Consider the following 22,430-nt stretch of genomic DNA (forward strand, 5'->3'; position numbering starts at 1 on the left):
GTGGATTTGCTTAGCTCTGTCTATCGCTTGCTGCTTATGCTGTTTGGCACACAACTAGTCCTGTGTTATAGCTTCACCAGGTTGAATTTCATTTTTAGGTAAGCCTAGTGCTGCTCCTGTCATGCCCTCCTGCACTCTTCATTGAAACAGAGTTAATTCCCGGTGGTAGTTGTAGAATGGGGGATATACTGGGCCATGAGGTTACAGATTGTCATTGTGTCCAATTCCACTGCTGCTGATGGCCCACAGCGCCTCATGGTTGCCCAGTCTTTAGTTGCTTGATCTGTTTGAAATCTATCCAATTTAGCACGGTGGTAGTGCCACACAACATGATGGAGGGTATCCTCAATGTGAAGACGGGACTTTGTCTCCACAAGGACTGTGAGGTGGTCACTCCTACCGATACTCTCATGGACAGATGTATCTGCAGCAGGCTGGTTGGTGAAGATGAGGTCAAGTATGTTTTTCCCTCTTGTTGATCCCCTCACCACCTGCTGCAGACCCAATCTAGCAATTATGTCCTTTAGGACTTGGCAAGTTCGGTCTGTGGTGGTGTTACCAAGCCAATCTTGATGATGGACATTGAAGTACCCCACCCAGAGTACATTCTGCACCGTTGCCACTCTCCGAGCTTCCTCCAATTGGCGTTCAACTTGGAGGAGTACTGAATCATCAGCTGAGGGAGGGTGGTGTGTGGTAATCATCAGGAGGCTTCCTTGCCCATGTTTGACCTGATGCCATGAGACTTCATGGAGTTCGGAGTCTGGAGTTGATTTTGAGGACTCCCAAGGCAACTCCCTCTCGACTGTCTACTATTGTACCGCCATCTCTGCTGGGTCTGTCCTGCAGGTGGGACAGGACATATCTAGGGATGGTGATGGTGGTGCCTGGGACATTATCTATAAAGGTATGATTCCGTGAGGGTGACTGTGTCAGGCTGTTGCTTGACTAGTCTGCGAGACAGCTCTCCCAATTTTGGTACAAGCCCTCAGATGTTAGTAAAGGGGACTTTGCAGGGTCGACAAGGCTGATGTTGCCGTTGTCATTTCCAGTGCCTAGGCCAATGCTGGGTGGTCCATCCAGTTTCATTCCTTTTTGACTTTCTAGTGGTTAGATGCCAGAGTCATATGTAGGCCAGAGCAGATACGGATGGCAGAATTCCTTCCCTAAAGGACATTGGTGAGTTTTTACAACAATCAACAATAGTTTCAAGGTCACCATTAGAGTTTTAATTCCAGATTTTTATTGAATTTGAACCTGGGTCCCCAGAGCATTACCCAGGGTCTCTGGGTTACTAGTCCAGTGACAATACCACTATGCCACCACACCCCCCAGGTGCCAGGTGCGACGTGCACCTGGTTAGCTGAACTGCGAGGGGAACTCAGAGGTGAATGCACACAACTTTGCACAGCGCTCGCGGGCATTGCCCATAGGGCATCAAGGAAGGGGCACCGCCAATTCGAGGAGGGCGAGGCACAGGCAAGTTGCTTTTTCCTGGAGGTTTTCAGTGCGGTGCTGGAGCACGTGCTCCAGTGTGGATCAGGCCTGGGGGACGTGGGGTGGGGTCTAGGCAGCACACAAGGAAGTACACAAACACATGCCAGGGGTTGGAGGGCATGGGAGAATAGATTGAAGGGAATACTTAAGCACATGCTGGGGGTGGGGTGGGGGGGGGGGGGGGTGGGGGGGGGGGGGGGGGGGGGTGGGGGGGGCAGTGTGGAGGGGGGAGGGGATGCAGGAAGTGGCCATGCACTTGGAAAAGTTTGTCTAAAGTGAAATTCTTCCGCAGCTGACACTGTTCAGCTGCAGCTCCATTGACATGCTTGGAGTCGGGCCTCTGAAGACTTTCTGCCCACTCAAGCAATGCAAAAGCATGAAAGTGCCGTCAAATGCTCCAGAACTTTTCACTCCTCAAGCTCAGACTTCAAATTAGTGTGTGTTTTAGAGGGCAGAGAGCAATTGGCCGACTGGGCAAGTTATAGAATCCCCTTGCAAAATGTGGCCATGGTTCGGTCAGTGGTGGAGGTGCTCACAGGCCCTTGCAATGTCTTTATTAAGGTTTGGACCAGTGTCCATCATGGTTCAAGCTAACAGAGCAGCCTTGCAGTGTGAGTTAGGAGAATGCCTGCGCCTGAGCTGAGAGCACAGCAGGCAGTTCAGTGGCCAAAGCTGCTGCCAATCGGTCAGGTGGAGTGGGGCGGAGGTGGGTGGGGCTTCGGACAGCCAATGAGCGCACTACACACTGGCCATCCATGTGGTGGTCAGCATTCTCCTGCATGCGTGAAGGGGCCTTCAGATTTAACCAAGAGAGGTTCTTAGGACACATATGCGAACCCACATGTCTCTCTCTTTGATCCTGTAGGAGGACAACATCAGGATCATGGAGCCTGGTGATTTGGCGGTGTGCCTCATGGCTTACAGATAGCAGAGAAGAAGAAGAGAGCAGCAGGAGCACCTGGCTTGGCAAAGGAAGGAGCACCTCCTTGAAGATGAAGGGGCAGCAGGGCTGTTGCGCACGTAGCTGAAGATCCACAGAGAGTTGTTGCTCATAGCTGTTTGATTAGACCCAGGGTCTATGGACGGCACTTATCATTTCTGCAGATGACCAAGAACTAATGTCATCAAAGGCTCCACATGTCTAGGGAACTGGTTGGTCGCATATGCCACCTACTGCAGGATTTGGTACCATGGGGACATGGAGGGCATCCACTGCCAGTGGCCACGAAAGTGACCGCAGTGCTCAATTTTATGCCAGTGGCTCCTTCCAGGGCTCCACAGGTGACCTATGTGGGATCTCACAAGCCTCCACGCATAAGTGTATCCAGGAGGTCACAGGCACCATCTTTGCGAAGGCACAGAACTTTGAGCTTTTCACCCTGGATCAGCAAAGCCAGGAAGCAAGAGTGCTGGGATTTGCGCAGATCTCTGGTTTTGCACAGGTGAAGGGTGCCATTGACTGCACTCGTGTGATGCTTAGATTTCCATGGCAACAAACTGTCAACTACATCAATTGCAAGAACTTCCACTCTCTGAATGTTCAGTTGGTGTACAGCCACCACAAACGCATTCTACAGATCTACGCACAATTCCCAGGGAGTGTCCATGACTCCTACATCCTTAGCAGGTCTCTGATCCCTGATATCTTTCAGGGTCCAGAGAAGCTGCAGGGTTGGCTCCTCAGGGATAAGGGCTACCCGCAGAGGACGTGGCTGGTGATGCCCGTCTGGCTGCAGCAGAGCGACGGTATAACAAGACTCATGCCATGACCCAATGCAAATAATAGGCATTTTGAAAATGAGATTCCTGTGCCTCGACAAGTCAGGTGGAGCACTGCAATTGTCAAGAAGAAATAGTAATGTTATTGGAAATTATTTTAAAATAGAGTTCTAGATGGTCTGTGTCTATGTGTATGTGTGTGTGTGTGCCTTAATTGGATTAAAGCCAGCTATTCTGGGTGCTTTGATGTATAGTAGTTTTGAGATGTTAATTAAGTAAACATATGGAGGGTAGGAGGTAAAATGTAAATTTGTATTTGTTAAAAGAAGCCATTCAAGACCACGGGTGAAATCTTATACCTAGCTAGAAGCCAAGCAATGTGTTTAGTTTATTCTCAGTTTATTAATAAAATTGGTGAGATGAAAGGATGTTATTGTTAGAAGAGGTAAAGTTAAAAGCCTCGTGATACAATGGAAAATTTACATTCAAAGAGAAAGCTATGTATGAAGGAGAAAGGGGATTGTATGTAAGGTAGAGACATTTTAAGATCCAACAAGCGTGAGAAGCCTCCAGCCTGTAAGCCTTAAGCTTACTGTCTGCAAGGACTCAGAGCTGAAAGAAACTCATTTTGAATGCGACACTCCAGGGTGCGCTTTGCCAGGTGGCTATTTAAATCTATGTGATTTACTGTTACCTTAACGGGTTATAACTGAGAGTCAGATTAATTAGGGGATTTTTGTCGAATTATAGTAGTAATTTTGTAGATGTATGTATGTGTTTACAACCTTTTTTGTATTAATAAATGTTTAATTTAGTTTTATAGAAACCTCTTGAGACTTGGTGGTCTTATTACTACTGAATTCAAAGCCTGCATCTCGAAACATACAAATTGCAAAAATGTGTTATGACAGTTATTTCAAGTTTCCCGCTAGAATTTGAACAACTCAGCCTTTACCATCGGCTGTGTCATAATACAATCTGTCCCCAGAGGGTGTCGCACATTATTGTAACTTGCTGTGCGCTACGCAACCTAGTGCTGCAAGGAGGGGAGGAACTGGCTGAGGAGGAGATGAAGGACATCAAAGGAGATGACCATGATGAGGTCCTCGAAGGCAAGGATGCAAGCGATGAGGCCATTGCACTGGCCAGATGAGGCAGGTAACACTCGGGAGGCCCTCATAGCTGCAAAATTCATGGAGGATGATGAGATGCAGTGAGGACAGTCCTGAGTTCCTCACCTTGCATCTGTAAACTTTTGACTCCTGTGTGGCTGATGGCAGCGCACATACCCTCAGTGCTCAGGTTTATGTCATGAAGATGCAGTGGAGGCCCTAATAGTCACTAGATTCCAGGAGGATGATGATGACATGCAGTGAGGACACTCCATAGCTCTTCACATAGCCTATGTGAATTTCTGACCCCTGTCTAGTTGAGGGCAGCTCGCCTGTGCTCTGTGATCAGGGTCATATAATGGAGAGGCAGCGGTGAAACTTTAAATGCACCTGATCCGTTGGCAGCCTTCAGCACCTGATCCCTTCAGGAGCACAGTGTCACTGGTCACAGATGCTGAAGAGATCGGGGCCAGCCCCACCTTAAAGGTGCTGAGAGCACACAGAGAGAATGACAGAACTCTGTGATGCCTGCCCACAACATTCTGGCAGCAATGATAAGTACCATTGAGGTGCAGGCATCAGGAATGTGTCCAGTGAGTGTGAGGCTGGACCATCACTATGGTCTGAAGGTTACACACTGCACAGGGAAGAGGCCCTGGACTGACAACACCTGCCTTTACCTTGTGCATAAAGGTATCACATCTGAGTAACAGGAACACTGCTCATCAGAACAATGAGCCATAGGCAAAGAGATGTTCTTGGGGGTTTATTTACAATAGTGAGCATTATGTACAAGCGATTAATAGCCATGCCCAGACTGTGCAACTACATTTTGTTAACCTTCCCAACCCTGCCACTATGTCTTGGTGCTCTCCTGACATCCAAAGGTGGAAGCAGCCTGCTGACTGCAGTCTGTGATGACCTTGGCAGACATCCTCTGGAGGGCCGAGACCTGGAGGGCCCCGGCCTGCTTTTTGTGTCCTTCCGTGGGCCAGCCTCACCTTCCTCTGCTTGTTGAGCTGAAGCTGCAGGGGTCTCAGGAATAGAGAATTTGGATGGGCCGGGCATCCTGGGTGGATGGCCCCAGGGTGTTCAGCTGCTGGTCCTCCTTCCTATGGGTGCCCAACAGCCCTTGGCTGACTCCTTGAGGAGAAGGGGAAGCTGGAATGAGATCGAGCTGTCCCACATCCCTCTCATGTTGACAATGTTCGAGGCCAACTATGGCATCAGCGATGGAACTCAGCCCGAGCAGCAGTGCAGGAGTGATGTCCTGGACCAAGGTCTCCATGATGGCCGTCATCCTACCAGTGTTGACCTCGGTGCATTGGCATGCCGGTGCTATCACCTCATACTGAAGGTGGACAGACTCCTCCATCGAGCCTTGCAATCTGAGGAGTGCAGCAGGCCTCGCTTCCTGATGTTCCCGAACTTGCCTTTGCAGCTCCAGCAACTGAGGTGTGACTGAGTCCAGAGGCTCCTCATCTGACTCGGACTCAGCAGATTTCTGGCCTCCAGCAGTCTTCCGAGTGCCGGGAACCTGGGAAGTCCCTGCCACCGCCTGCTGTGGACCAGACAGTGTGATGTGCTCACCAGATTGTAACCCCGAGGCTACTTTAGAACTAGGTTCCACCAAGGTGTGTGTCTCTGCGCTGGCTAAGGGTGTGGGTGATGAGTCTTCAGTTGGGGTTCATCAGATTCCTCTTCTGAGGTGCCTTCGAGGCTTCAGTCATGGACCCCCTCAGCTGCTTCCCAGAAGTGCCTGCGAAAACAAGGAGAGATAATTAATGTATGGCAGGGGACTGCGGAACAGGGGAACTCACTCACAGCATGGTTGTTTGATGGATGTTGCACTGCAGGATCCTGACTTGGTAGAGCACCGTCATCTGTGCATCAGCACAGGAACGGTCCAGATCGTCACGCACCAGCTGGATAGCTCTGTTTTCAAAGTCTGTAAGGACCTTGATGTTGGGCATTCTTCCACCAGTCTGCCATCTTTTGTTGCATGCCAGCTTGTCCTGCATGAAGTCAGATGAAGACAGTGTAAGCAGGCGCCTGCCAGGCCAGATGAGAAGGATGCCTGGCATGTGTGGGTGGTGAGTGGTGCCATGGACAGGATGAGGACACAATCCACAGGGCAGATGAAGGTGTGTGTGAGAGCATGAGTGGTGATGTCCCTTGAATGGGCAGTAAGTGAGATCCCTGTGGATGTGATGGGTTTCTGAGTGTGTGAGGTGAGAGTGATTAGAAGACTGACTTACCCTGGCGGAATGGAGGAGATCATTCATTTTATTTCGGCAATGGATGGCTGTCCTCTTTTCCAGGGCATTGGCGCTGACCACCGCTGCCACCGCCTCCCACACTGAACTGGTGACCTTGCTTGCTCATGTTCGCCCACAGTGAGGATAGAGGACTACACCCAGCAGGCACCTGAGGGAGGTATTGCTAAATTTGGAGGCTAAATTTCCTCCCTTTGGCAGCCATGACTTTCCAACAGCTTTTGATCCCCTAGGGAGTGCTGGATCTGTGCAGGGCACTTTTTAAGTATGGCACCCAGGTTATTGAAGGCCTAATGTGATGGTAGGGTGGGAGAATCTGAGGACGCCCCATCAGTGGTCCGGCATGTTTCGCAAGAATGAATTATTAATTAGGCCAGGAGTGGGACGATACAGTGTAAAAACCCGCCATTGCGATTGGCGGGTAATGCGACTTTTTTCACGTCTGCTACTGCACTTTACGCAAATCTGTGACGATTCCGCCTAGAGTATCCTGTCATTATCATACTGCTGTGCAGATTGGCAGCCACGTTTCCTATGTTACCAGAATGACTACACTTAAAATGTACATGATTGGCTGAAAAGCACTTTAGAATACCCTGAAGTTGTGAAAGGAGTTATATAAATTCCAGTCTTCCTAATTTTAGAACTTGTTTCAGATTTGTTCATTTCATACTTAAATGCTCATAGCCCAAGTTAAGCAACCTCTTTGAATCCACGTTATACATTGTTCTCAGCATTTAAAGAACCCTGGGTACATCTTCCTCAATGTTTTTTTCTCGAATGAAAATAAGTTCAATTCTCTGAGTCCTACTTTCATAACTTAAAGCCTCAAGTTCCAGAATCATCTTTGCACTTTTCCCTGAATGATTTCAATGCATTGATGGCTTTTTGAATATCAATTGCCCAAAAATTGAAAATAGTTGAATGCTCAAAGAGATCACAAGTGTCACCAAAGGTACCCAGGAGGTGAATTGGGCTCAGCACATAATAAGTCATCCAAACATAAGTGGACTGCAGCCAAGCAAAGGATAAAGGATGATTTGTTTACCAGCTGCCCCAGAAGGCAAGATCACAAATGCATTCTGCTAGAAGATTCAAATGAGGACCTCAATGGGACAGCATACAAGAGAGCACTAATGGGGATGCACAACGAGGCACTGGGTCCATTGGTTGGCCTGCCCGACAGGTTCCTGTTGCTGTCGAGGAGCATGAAGGAGACTGGCTCAAAGTTGACAGGCGGCATAGCAGTTGCCCTCTCTGCAGCCTCTGCTCAGTCATCCTGTCATCCTTCAGACCCACAGGCCCCTCCACTACTGCCCCCAACCTGTTGCAGCCTTTTCATGGATAGGTCACCTTTTTCTCCATCCTCCTCTGCCCTTGCTCTGAGGATGCAGCGACACCCTGCCACAAATCCTGCTACAAGAGCTCAGCACAAAAGACATCAAGAAACACTCCTGAGTATTTCCAAGCACTTTGCAACAGAAAAGATTGTCAAAAAAAATACCTTACCTCAGATTTGAGTGCTTGGTCTTTTAAGTAACATTGGTGCTGGATGCAACTTGCAGCCGGTTGTCTATATGGCAATAAAGTAGCATCAATTCAAAGCCTTTCAGCATGCGTGGGGCCTGTATGCACCCTGCTGCTCCTGCAATGCCACGCAGGCCACAGAAAGCAGCCTCCAGCAAATCAGGTCCCCAGGAAGTGGTGGTAGGCTGGCATAATGCCATTTGAATTGACACTATGCAACCAAATTTCTAACCCATATTGCTTTCCATGCATTCAAAATACAACATGCCATACACAGTGACCACAATCACATAAATGTTTGGTGTTTATATGCCTTATGTGTCCATGGATGTAGTTGTAATATCATAATCAAACAACATTGATATTCCAAACTTAAAAATGCTTAAAACAATTTTAAAACATCAAGCAATAATTCTGAAGGATAGTATTACTTTAAATGAATGTTGGGTCTCAATGGAGGTGCCATTCTTGACAGGAAACACAATGTTACTCTTGCAAAAAACAGTACAAAGGCATCTTAGTTAATTGCATGCTACAAGTGCCAGGCAATGACCATCTCCAACAAGAGAGAATCTAACCCCTTGACATTCAATGGGATTACTATCGCTGAATCCCCCACTATCAACATCCCAGTGATTACTATTAGCCAGAAACTGAATTGGACTAGCCATGTAAATACTGTGACTACAAGAACAGATCAAAGGCTAGGAATACTGCAGCGAATAACTCACCCCCTGACTCCCCAAAGCATATCCACCATCTACAAGGCACAAGTCAGGAGTGCGATGGGATACTCTCCACTTGACTGGATGAGTGCAGCTCCAACAACACTCGAGAAGCTCAACACCATCCAGGACAAAGCAGCCCACTTGATTGGCAACACATCCAAAAACATTCACTCCCTCCACCACCAACAAACAGTGGCAGCGGTGTGTACCATCTACAAGATGCACTGCAGAAACTCACTAAGCCTCCTTAGAGAGCACCTTCTAAACCCACGGCCGCTACCATCTACCAAGGGCAGCAGATGCATGGGAACACCACCACCTGGAAGTTCCCCTCCAAGTCACTCTGACTTGGAAATATATCGCCATTCCTTCAATGTCACTGGGTTAAAATCCTCCTTAACAGCACTGTGGATGTACCTACACCACATGGACTTCATCAGTTCAAGAAGGCAGCTCGCCACCCCCTCTTCAAGGGCAATTAAGGATGGGCAATAAATGCTGGCCTAGCCAGCGAAGCCCATGTTCCATGAATGAATAAGAAAAACTTAAGGTTAAATTTTTGTGGCCCTTTGTGTTGTACATGGTTTCCCAAACGAAAGAAACAAAATCAAATCATCACGAAAACATTTAAATATTACTGGTCATAATCTGCAGACTCCCCTCAATATATTTGCACAAAGATACCATGGATTACCAAACAGATAAACAGTAAATCAAAATATTTCATGGCTTTGTAGTGTCGAATAGGCTTCTGGATGTATCACGTGATATAACATTAAAGGCCTTGGTGATAACCGTAGGTCATTGACTGCACTGCATACCTGAATCCCTGCTGTGCCTGAAGATGTTTGTGCACTCCTCCTCTATAATGGCACCTTCAATAAACCCTGCATTGTACCAGTTGTAATCTATGCAGCTTCTACAGTTCCTGAGTTCCTTGGCTTTCTTTGCACCTCCTGTGCAACCTGCCAATGCTTGTTATATCCATGTCCTTGGGGGAAAAATAACTCCTCTGTATTATTACTTCCATCACTGCTGTGATGATACTTCACAACACCCTTTCATTAAGCTCATTAACAGCAGGTCTGATCTGGAGTAAAATAGTTACTTTTTCCTCCTGATCCACAGCTTCAAATTTCCACACAACTGTTTTTAATGACTGGCCGTTAACAAGGCTTTTAAAAGTAAAAATTGTTTGTTTTTCCTTGCAGCTGCCTGAGTTTTCTCTAAATGCTTACTTTCTGCTGGTTGAATTCTAAATCCAGATCAGGCTATCCACTCAGGATATTCTCAAAACCAATGCCAAATCTCAACTGACAGTATTTAAGCTGCAGCCGAACTGAGATTCCAATATCACGACACAGTTACGACTATTTCATTATTGCTCAATTTGCTTCAGAAGGGCAAATTTAGGACAGATCTCAGAAAATATTTCTTTACACAGGTGATCCACAGGTTGTCAGGAAGTGTGAGTCAAGGACACTGGGATCGGTGAAGAGACTATTGAAAAGAATGTAGATCTGCTGTTCTGGAAAGATGACACCAAATGGGCTTAAAGGCATATCTTGTGATCTGTTTGTCATTTCAATAGATCACTGGCAGACTTTTACTACCTCCAAGGCTTTTAGGGCCTTTATTCCAGGGATATGCAGGTGCCATAAATCCTTAAGATCAGGAATCTATTAGTTCTTGCTGATAATTTTTTTAAATGATTTCTGTAAAACATCTTATAATGATTAACATTTGCATCTCACTACAGACTGATGCGTCCCTTTACTTATGTTGAAAACTTCTAGGACATTGATTGATCATTCAGGGTAATTTTGCCTTTTTCAGTAGAATTTAGCACTAGCATTAATTGTTGTTTGTCTGGTTTAAGGAGAAATTTAAGCCAGTCTGCTGGGAATGCCAATTCACCCTGTTATACGTTGATCTGTTCTCTTCTAAGCACTCTGGCAGTAGTTTCCTATCAGTTGTGCAGGCAAGGGAAGGAATTGCCAATGTGGGTTAAGGCTGCTTTTTAATCTCCCAGAGGGGAATGCCACATGCCCCTTGATGAAAATCAGGCCCATGTTTTTAAACTGTTTTGATATCTGCCCTGGGTTTACAGCTCTCATAAATGTTTGACCTCTGTGGCACACAAGCATTAGTACTTATTCATTCAGCAGAAATGTACCGATATTTACAACAGAATGACAGTCATGAACTATACAAAGCGAGAAGATTTGAAAGGGAACCTTTTGAAAACTAAATTAATCTTGAGCTTTAAAGCTACAATCATTGACATTATTAAACTAGCACTGATCATAAACAAAGCTTGTGTTTAAGCTATTTAGTCCTGCACATGTCCTGTATTCCACATCAAAAAAGAAATGAATGCAGTTGGATATCTCTGATATCATGTGATGATGCTGTGTTTGACAAACTAGTCTGTGAGCAATACAGAATTAAAAAGTGATCTACTTAGTTTAATTCAGTAAATTCTCAATTGTGATATTTTGGAAACAAAATAGCCTTACACAACAATTCTTAATGTAGGTGACTATTTTTGATTAAGAAAGAAATGAAAAGACTTGTAATTATATTATGCTTTTTATTACCACCGGATGTCTCAAAGCGCTTTACAGCCAATGAAGTACATTTTGAAGTGTAGTCATTGTTGTGATGTAAGGAACATGGCAACCAATATGTGTTCAGCAAACTCCCACAAACAGCCATGTGATAATGACAAGATAATCTGTTTTTGTAATGTTGGGTCAAAATCCTGAAACTGCCTTCCTAACAGCACTGTGGGTGTACCTACACCACATGGACTGCAGCGGTTCAAGAAGGCAGCTCACCACCACTTTCTCAAGGGCAACTAGGGATGGGCAATAAATGCTGGCCCAGCCAGCGAAGCCCACATCCCATGAATAAATTTTTAAAAATTGAGGGGCAAAGGCTGGGAAAATGGGATAATTCCCTTTCTCTTCTTCGAAATAGTGCCATGGGATCTTTGACATCCATTTGTAAAAGACAGATGGGGCCTCGGTTTAATGTTGCATCTAAAAGATGGCACCACCGACAGTGCAGGGCTCCCTCAGTATTGCACTGCAGTGTAGGCCTTTATTTGTACTCACGCCCTGGATGACTGTATTCAGCATATAGATATATAATTTTAAATTAAATTGCGTTTAAATCTTTTAATGGTAGATTCATAAACACTTTCACTACCTTTTTTAGCCTCCACAAATGGATACATTTTCAATTATTACTGAATGTAAATAGTTTTCTGCGCTAGTGGGGCTATGTGGTGACTTTTCAGAGGTGTGACCCAAATACCCTATTAAACTAGGCCCAACTTTTCCTACAATAGTAACAGACATTTCTGCCCTGACAAACAGCTTCTGTTCAACAGTCAGTTTTGAGCCCCAGCTGGAAGGTTGAAATGAAAATAAACATATTTATGCACACCAAGCGAAGCTTACAAGGTTTGTGGCCTTTTTAAACAAATTTTAGGGAAAACCAACATATAATCATACCCATGTAGTAGATAATCTGGGGTGAAAATTAGTATACTCTGCACCTATTTTATGCGCACAAATCAGACACAAACCACGGCAATTTATCAGTGGGACAGCATGCCCAACTGACTTAGATATTGGACCTGCCAATAAATTCATGGTGCCTGTATTTTAGATGACTCAGGCAGCTGCCTAAAGCAGGGTTAGGGCCCTTAAATATGATCATGAGGGGCCTAGCGTCTGTTGAAGGAGCCTTTTCTTGGGTTACTCCATTTAGCTCTTCTGGACCTGGATTCAGACGAAAGTGGCCGCCACCAAATAAGTGAGTAAAAAAAACTTGTCGTGAAGTCATGGGGGGGTGGATTTCCTGGTCCCACCACCACAGGACCAGAAATTCTCACCCGAAGTCAACAGGTCTTTTGTTAGATGGTCAAATTTTTTGTCCCGCCCGCTACGAGTCCTACACTGGACGGGGCTGGAAAATCCCGCCCATGGAGTCATTTATGACATGGAAGGGTGCTATTCAGTCCATTGAGTCCATGTGGCTCTCTGTAGGGCAATCCAATAAGTCCTATATAATACCCCCACTCTAGCAGCCTTGCAAGTGTATTTCCTTCAAGTGCCCACCCAATTCCCTTTTGCAATCATTCCACCAGCCTCACAGGCAGAATGTTCCAGACCAATACCACGTGCTGTGCAAAATAAGCTCTTCCTCACATTTACCCTCTCTCCCCAAACCTATAAATCCATTTCCCCTGCCTTTAGCTCTTTTAATGTGGATCCAGGAAGAGAAGAAATGCTCAACAATATTTTTGGCATTCACGATTGAACACTATCCCACTGTCCACAATCACCCACCGCCGCTCAAATCTCCCAGGAATAACCTGACGGACATTGCTTCACCAGTAGAAGGGCCACCAGCCTGTGGAGATGCGAGAAGTGCTGGACACTCACCTGGAATATTTAGATGGAGCCTGAAGCCCAATTTTATGCCCGCCTCAGGCCGTTCTTTTCAAGCATGTCCTGCTCATGAAAACAGGTCTAGATTAATTTCTACCCTTCAGCTTTGTCAAAACAATTTTAACTTTCTTAAATGTCAGTACATGCTTGGTTTCACAATTATGCCTCCTCGTTACAGAAAGATCACTTTTTCTGTAATAACAGGGAGATATCAGCTTTCAGCTTTTATTCAATTTATTGGTGTGTGCAGTACACGACCCTCCAAAAAGATTGAAAATGATTAAACCGCCCTATTTCGTGATTTGATCCTTAACGCTTGCAACTCAAGAATATTGGAAATTTCCAGGAAATCTATCTTCAATCACTACCGGCAGGTACAAAACTGAATGATTAGGTAGTAGCATCACTCCCAACTATCATTTATGGGGAAATTACATCCCATTTTCACCATACATTTGCTGAAAGCGTTTTTCCTGTCTTTCCCATTCATTAAAAACTCTCTTGCTCAAATGCAGTTCACATTTCCATTCGTGTACACAAGGTAAAGGTAGCATCAAAAGCATCTGAACCACTTGCGATGGCAGAGGTTGAACAATAAATACCTAGTGCATTTGTGTAAAGATGGCCATTCTCTGTAGAATATTTAAAATAAAAACAGAAACCCCAATCATGAAACACAAATAAAGTTTGATTACATATGAAATTGTAATCACCTTAATTTTCCATCCTGATTGAAGCTGTCAGCCATCTTGATTACAGCAGTAGTTTAGTTTAAGTTTTAATGTTAGGATGTGGCCTACAACCATCTTTTCTACAGCTTTGTTGGTTTTGTCATTTCACTAGTGGAAATGACATGAAAAAAGGCAACAGCATTTCAGGTTTTGTGCAGAAATAGTCACAATTTTTTTACTCAGCTCCCTCATTTGTCATTTTAGGAAATGTACAGCACTGTTAAAATAAATGATATGTATTACTACAGTGAACTAAAGCTAAAGGTACAGGATATTTTAACATCAATTTAATGCACATTATTAACCAAGGCTCAAGCACACTAGAATCATTAAGTGCGACATCCTCTGGTATTTTGGACTGAGGTAGTGACTACCAAAACACCCAGAACAAGCAATAATAGGCAAATTTGTCTATTCTGTATGTGAGCACTAAAACTAGAGATGTCAACAGAACCATTTCTTTAAATTGAAGAGTATTTAAAACTGTCAGTGAATTGTTCCTTGATTTCAATAGGCAAAAACAGTGGCATAACTTCTTTTTCAGTCTCATTCCCTTTTGTTTTATGTCCACACAAGTCCAAGGAAGGCTGTGCTGAAGTGAGTAGCTCCGACATCTCTAGATATATTAAGTGCCACAAGGGGGCAGTAGAAGATTTTGTAGCCTCTGAGCCCGGGCCACTGGGCTGCGTGTTGTAAAAACATTTAAGTTTCATATTTGCATATTTTTTTAATCATAACAAGTTTTGTTTGCACATTTACATTTTTTTCATGCAAAGTCCCAAGTTAACTGAAATTAGTGATAAGAAAGTTCCACAAGTGTGCATCAAGTGACTTTTTATTCTGATTCTGCTTACCTCACAATTGTTGTGGATGTAGTTACAATATATTTATGGCAACTTTGAGCTTTTACTAGAGACTGATGTTATTTTTTCCACTGTAGTGGAATGTTCCTTAGTACCTATAAATTTTGTAATAGATAGATTTTGTTTAAAAAAAAAATTTAATATGTCGCATAACCTGCCTAGAATTTTAGAAGCATGATTAGTTGTTTCATTTTAGGAAAAGCTGGTTGGTTCTCGATGAGTGAAATGGAACATTAGCTAATTATAGCATGGAACTTGCAATTGATTGTGTGGTCAGTCTCATTAGTTCAGGTCATGCCAACTAATTCAAGAGTGTTATCATAAAGTTCTTTCACTTTACTCACAAGAGCTGTTAAGAACAATTATTAAAGATTTTGGCTGGTTACTTTTCAAATTGGTCCAAGAATGGGGGTATGGACTTTGGAGAGACTAGGACATCGGAGGCCTGCCTATGAGAGAATTCAAATGCAATGTAGAAGCATTGCCAAGGGCCATTTACAGCACATTAGCAAATTGCACAACGGCAATGGGCAATAAACCTCAACAGTGAGGAGACCAACGCCATTGATATAGCTCTGCTCCCTCACCCCCAACCCTCACAACCTCTCCAAAATCTAGCCAACTCTTCCCTGACCCTAACTAAAGATGGTCTTGTGAGAAATGGTATACCAAGGCAAAGAACTTACATATGAACGCCTTGTGAAACTAGGGCAGTACTTCATCATGTGAAGAGAGATCACAGAGAATGATGAAAGTTGCAGGGGAGTAGCTTTAGTTCCAGCACCTCCAACCACACTGAAAGGAGCAGCGTGAGTTGCAGTTACTGTGGCTCCTAAACCTCCCCCCGTTTGTCTCTCGCATTTGTTTTTCTTATTTTAAAATAAATTATCTTAGGTGTGAGGTCTTAACTATTCTTTTTCTGGTCATTTCCCTCCAGGGCACAGTGGATAAGAGTTTCTAATGATGAATTTTAAGCTAAAAATTGTTTTCACTCTTGGAGTTACTTGTGGAATTGTTGGCCATTCTAACATGGTTAAATGAGTAAGGAACATTTAAGATGCATGTGAACTCTAGCTGTAGCCTAGCAGAAACAGCAGCTGATAATGTTGCAATAACTTTTAAGTTGGTGAGTCAGCTTCAGATGTACAATTTATAAAGACAGAGCCAAGAGATCATAAAAGAGTGAGCAGGAGCAATTGGATGTGACAACAACAAATATTATGATGGGCCAGGGCTTGTCTAGACATTCTTAAAAAGTGTCTTATATCAAGAAATCATAAAAGAACCTATCTACCTTTTATGACCTCAGGACATCCCGAAACATTTCACAATCAATGGTGTGTAGTCACCATTGTATTGTAGACATGGTAATCAATATATGCACAGCAAGGTTTCCAACAGCAATGAGAATAAATAACCAATGATGTTGTTTCAGGAATAAACATTAGCCAGGATGCCAGTAGAACCTCTCAGCTCTTCTAGTTGAGCCATGGGATCTTTTAAGTATTAAAAAGCACACAGAGCCTCAAAGGATAACAATTCTGACCAAGTAGCACTACCTCAGTACTGCACTGAAATATCATCCTGGATTATGTGCTTAGATTTCTGTTTTAGAAATGTTTGTCAATGGATAATGGGTAGCCACAACATCAGGAGAACACTCCTGTTCCTCTCCAACAAAGCAATGGGATTTTTTACGTTCATCTGAAGGGTCAGACAAGCCCTCAGCTTAACATCTCATCATTAACAGTGAATTTATTGGACATCCTATTGGTGTGCATTTAGGCAAGGCCCTGGAACTCTGTTATTGTTGTTGTATAACCTACCTTAAAACAATTTTTCCTTCACTTGGTCTAAACTTAAATATTAGGCTTGTTAATACCTATTGTTTGAGAGTAATGAGTGTCACTTAGGGTGAAATGGTGTCCCATGCACAGCCCTGCACAGTGCCAGAAACCATGTGCATATACACAGCTAACAACCTTTGGTAGTACACAAAACAGGTAGATCATAGTGGTCCAATTTTGGAACTCAATACTCGCACTAACGTACTCCCTTAACCTTGCACAGCTGACCATGAATTCAGCAGCAGGAAACACTCCCCCATCTGCACAATTTAAAGGGATCATCAATGACTTACAGCTACGTTGCTGGTTGAATTTGTCTAGTTGTTGCTGTGATTCTACAAGTGTTTGGTGCTTTTTATAGTTGTTTTGAGTTGCAAATGAATACTGGGAGTGATGTGACAGGTGCCCAGGATCTTTTTGTCTTCTGCATAAACCAGTTACTCTTAGACATGGGTGAACCAATAGTCATTCCCTTTGGAAGACAGCATGACTGGAAGAGTAAGCAGAGGGAACAGATAGAAGGACAAGCTGCTGGAACAGGGGACAAAGGCTCTCAGCAGGAGACCAAATCCATCCAGGGTATTCAGGAAGCAATTCCCCTATCTGAACCTCAATGAGGAACATAGTGTGAGGCATCTGCACTTCAATAAGGACGTCCTCAATGAAATCTACCACTTGCTGTAGTCACAACACAACCTCAGAGTAAGGCAAGGACTGCATTACCAATGGCCGTCAAGGTGACTGTGGCGATAAGCTTTTATGCATCTGGCTCCTCCAAGCTGGAGCTGGAGATATCTGCAACATGTTATAGTTTGCCATCAATTGATGCATAACAGAGGTCCCCGAGGCTGTCTAAATGAAGAGTGCTAATTACATTTCATTCTTTTTTGCCAGGGATCAACAATTGAAGAGAGCATGAGCTTTACTGGTTTTCTGTGGTGCAGAGTGCCATGAATGCAAATACATGGTTTTGTGGGTATTGCATCCCCTGTACCGGAACTGAAAGGGATCCCACATCTGTAATATCTGGCTGGTGAGTGACCACAGGCTGTGAATCATCCATACCAATGCCCAATGTCCCACAGCAGTCATGATGCCTTCATTCTGTGTCAGCAGCATTTCAACCATAGCAACAAACCCCAAAGCATGGCTTACTGGGCTCATGACTGTAATGTATAGCCCACACTCACATGGGCAGAATGCATACAATGAAAGCCATGGCACTATTCAAAAGTGTGATAGAACAAACCACTAGCATGATAAAACAACATTTCCACTGCCTGGATGCACTGGAAGAGTCTTTGCAGTATTCAACAGGACAGATCTCAAGATTTGTGGTGGCCTGCAGCAGGCTGCATAACCTCACCATTATGAAAGGACAGCTCTTACTTTCAGTTATATTGTGAGCTGCTGAGCAGCGGGAGAATGAATAGAAGGAGAAAGAAAAGGAAAGGACAGCGGTCCCTTTCTGTGCAGGCTGTCTGTGAAGAACTGATCCAAGTGCAAGACCAGTAACCCAACCCCAATTCCCCATTCACCAAGAGTCACACGCCTCACCGTCTCGCTGTCACTGAATGTCACAACATCCGCTGGTACAATGCAAAAAAAAAGCCAACACGAAATAAACATTCCAAACTAAATTTATAAATGAAATCATTCCATATCCCATTTTTAAAAATCATCTAATCACTCTTGTGTGCTCCCTTAGTGCCTGTCTCCCATGTGTTTTTCCCTGTTCCAGTGCTACCTCAATGGCTCTAACATGGCTGGTGGAAGGCTGCTGACTTTCAGTGCAGGAGACTGCTGGCAGTCTTACAGGATGACCTCGAGCAGCTCTGGGCTGAGAAAGTTCCACTGTTGGCTGCACCATCTCCTCATGGACGGCAGCAGTCTGGCTGGACTGGCTGATAAGCAACAGAAAGGGTTCTAGCGGACGGGCAAGGTGGGAGGATGAATGCTGTCATCCTGAGAGAGAGCAGTCGGCTTGTGCTGCCTGGAGCAACTGCCACTCCCCTAGGCAGTGCCTCAACAACTCTAGCTACCTGTTGGAAAACAGATTGCAAGACTTAAACGAGACCCCACAAACCTCTTTGAAAAGTAGAATCTGCAGCCATGATGGCAGCAGTCTGAGCTTCCTCTGCAGTGTTCAAGCTGCTGTTTGTGCTGTAACAGAGGCCAGGGCATTGGCCATTAACACTGCAGTGTGTATAGGTCCACAAGCCTGCTAATGGAGTTGGCCACCACTTCCACACTGAAAGGACAGGCTTCAAACTCTGCTGAAAACCCTGTATCAAGCTGGTGCTGGATTTCTCCATGAACCTTGACATTGATTGCAGATTTTCCAACAGACATCCCAATGCACCAAGCATTGTGTTGTGCATACCAATCGCTGTTTTTCTGTAGGCCACCCCATCAAAATCCTTATCTGAGTCCTCATCAGTACAACTACATTTCACCTCACCCTCTGGTGAACAGGGTCTGTACTATCCTTGCCCCCTATCCTAGCTGCAGTGCACTTATGCCTGCTGTGTAACCATGGGTAAAATGTTTAGCCCGGCGAGCGGGCGCGCGCCCAACCCACTCGAGCATAAAATGATATACGTTGACGTCGGGCGAGCATCCCGACGTCAACACGCTGTCACGCGATATTCCGCTCGGCGGGCGTGCACCAGAGTTGGCAGTGCGCCTGTCAACAATTAAAAGGCCTATTAAAGCCATTAAATGATCAATTAAGTTGAATTTTTCGCTGCCCGCCCAACCTTACGGTTGGCAGGCAGGCGAAAAGGCCAAGTGGCCTTTGCACTTTTTCGGAAACCTCATCCACAGGTAGGATAAGGTTTCCTAAAGCAAATAAAAATAAAATAAAAATGTTAAAACTTAATTAATAACATGTCCCTGCTCATGTGACAGAGTCACATGAGGGGACATGTTTCATTAGATATTTATTTTCCTTTTTTTTATATAACTCCTCATCTCCCTGAGGCAGCTCCTCTCCGCACCCACACGGGCAGCACTGAGCGCTGCTGCTCGCGTTTCACTCTGGGCAGCCCTTAATTGACTCGCCAATATGAAATCACCTTCCGGCCTCGATTGTGGGCAGCAATCGGCTTCTCGACCGCCCCTGCCCGCCCCTGCTGAGCCCACCCAACATGGTGAAATTCTGCCCCACGTGTAGATCCTGGCTCTAATTTATCCTCTAACATAAGCACAGTGTTAGTATCTGAGCTGGTGGCTGTAAGTGTGAAGTCAAGTGATGGTGCTGTGTCTTTATCATCACTCTCTTCTTGGTGTTCTTTCACTGTCTGACCAGGTTTCGCCTCTTGGCTTTCTAAAGAGAAAAATGCACAACTATAATGTTATGGTGAGGGAGGTAAGGGGGGAATCATAAGAGGTGTATCTTTGCATCATTTGGAATTTATAAACCAGAAGAGATTGTGGGATCAGGGAGAACCTGGATGTAAGAAGGAGGATTGGGTTTGAGGATATCATCATCCTTGATGGTTTCAAGCCCATCAAGGCCACAACTTCAGCAATGGTTATCCCAATAATGGCCAGTGCCATCTCCTCCATGGGTTTAGAACATGCAGACATGCCTGGTCCCCTCTGTTTAGCTCCTGCTGCCATCAGTTATGCACCCTTGTTGTATAAAAGAAAGGGAAGTGTGTCAGTGAGTTTCAAGCAATGTGTTTGGGTGATGTGCCTGTCATTGTTGAATAGCTGGCACTATGTCCAAGCTATAAGATGTGGGTAGGCTTTGCAGCCTTCTCTAAGTGTGTGAATGTAAGATGAAGCTATGAATGTTTGGTATGAGGTCTGATAAAGAGAGATTGTGTGAGCAATGGGGGCACCGTGCATTGAGCAGTGAGTGAGGCTAATGGTATAGTCGGTGGGATATGGTATTTAAAAATGCATTTATTGACTTTGACCCCTTGTGTGAGGTCATTGAACTCCTTGTGCCACGGCATCTAAGCCCTCAGGACTTGACTCCTGGCACTGACCTTCATTGCTATCTGCTCCCATTGCCTTTTGACTGTGTTGGGAGGGCTCCTAGTTCCGTGGGCACAGAATGGGCTCGGTATTGGGCCAGGATCTGAGTGGGGTGGGTGGGGAATAAAAATATTGGCACCAGAAGTCGTACCAGTTGCCTGGCACATCCCGTCCCGGTGCCATTTTTGGGGAGGTGAGATGGGGAATAGGGGGACGGGGAGGGGGGGAGTAGTGGGGTGCGGTGTGGCTACCCATCAGCACACAGCAGTTGCAATTCTATCTACTTAATAGCCAGTTAAGGCCAATTAAAGGAGGCCGACTGGGATTTTGCAGTCAGTCTCCACGTCCTCACAGGCCTCAGATTGGCCCTCCGACTTCCTTAATTGGATGGCAAACTGTGCTCTGGTCATTAATTTGGGTAAATCACCATGAGTGACAGCATCCCACACAGTGAGGGCATCTGACCCACATTTGAGACTGACAGCAGGGTTCAAAAGCCCAAGGGAAAATCCTGCCAGCTATCCCTCCTCCTCTCCACCTCTTCCACCAAGACTTCCAGCGCAGCATTCAAAGGTGTTTGAAGCTTGCTTTCTCCCCTATTGCACCACTTCTCGCTGTTTCCTAGGTCAAATTCACTTCCTACATGACTCCCAACACCTGCTCCAGCCACAATGCACCTGCTCTTTGAGAGGTGCAGGTTAGCTTTAAGTGGTGCTAGGAAGTTGCGATTTTGAATCCCCTGCTGATGCATGCAGCTAATCAACAAGGTGTTAAGCGGTGGCTGCACACAGCAATCATTCTACTGAACAGGCAGCACAAAGTTGGCATGCTGCCTGCATTTCAACCCACAGTTAATCATGCAACACATTTCCCTCACCCATTTCTGGGCGCTATCTAAGTTAACTCCCAAATTGTTGAAAGGCAGACTGAAAAACTAGAACATGGATTTTTATTAATCGTTCTCATCTCCAATTTTTTTTACCTTTGCAGCTTGTGTGTAGAACCTGTTAGCCAATTATTTCTTTTTATTCTACTCCAGTTCCTGAGGTACATGAAGAACTGAACCAACACCTGTTTAATGGCCACAAATTTGCATTGAAAGTCATAGCTAAAATAAGCACCTGCTTTTAACATGAAGTGGATGAACTCATCCTCTTAAAGAGATAATGTCAATATATTTAAATACCTAGCAATGATTGTGCTCTGGTTTCTCAGTTCTCATAAGAAGTGTTCAGGTTTCTTGAAATTAACCTTATTGCCAAAAAGCTGAAGAACAAGCTCTTTGCACCTGTAGCAGCTTTCAGTCAGTAGGCTTCCTATAGATAGATAGGTCTTTGAACTATAGGAAATGCTGTAGGCATATATCCCAGCTTATATAATGGAGAGTTATTTTACATGGCAAAAAGTATATTGTGCAAAGAGAGACACAGGAATTTCAATGATGGAATGTTTAGTTGCTTATTATGAATATATTTAATTTTAAATTTCTATTCATCTCTTTGCTCAGAGTGCTTTTTAAAATAACTCCCTATTAGTTTCAGGTTCACTAATGCAGTCTACAAGTCCAGTCTCCCAGTAGGATACCGATTTGCTGCAGGCTGCAATGGGTTCCTGGAATTAGAATCCTTCAGTTCTGCCGGTAGCGTTCATTAGCAGGTCCATGCAGCTAGTACTGTACTG

This window comes from Cetorhinus maximus, chromosome 6 (genome assembly GCF_964194155.1).
Source record: "Cetorhinus maximus chromosome 6, sCetMax3.hap1.1, whole genome shotgun sequence".
Taxonomy (NCBI): domain Eukaryota; kingdom Metazoa; phylum Chordata; class Chondrichthyes; order Lamniformes; family Cetorhinidae; genus Cetorhinus; species Cetorhinus maximus.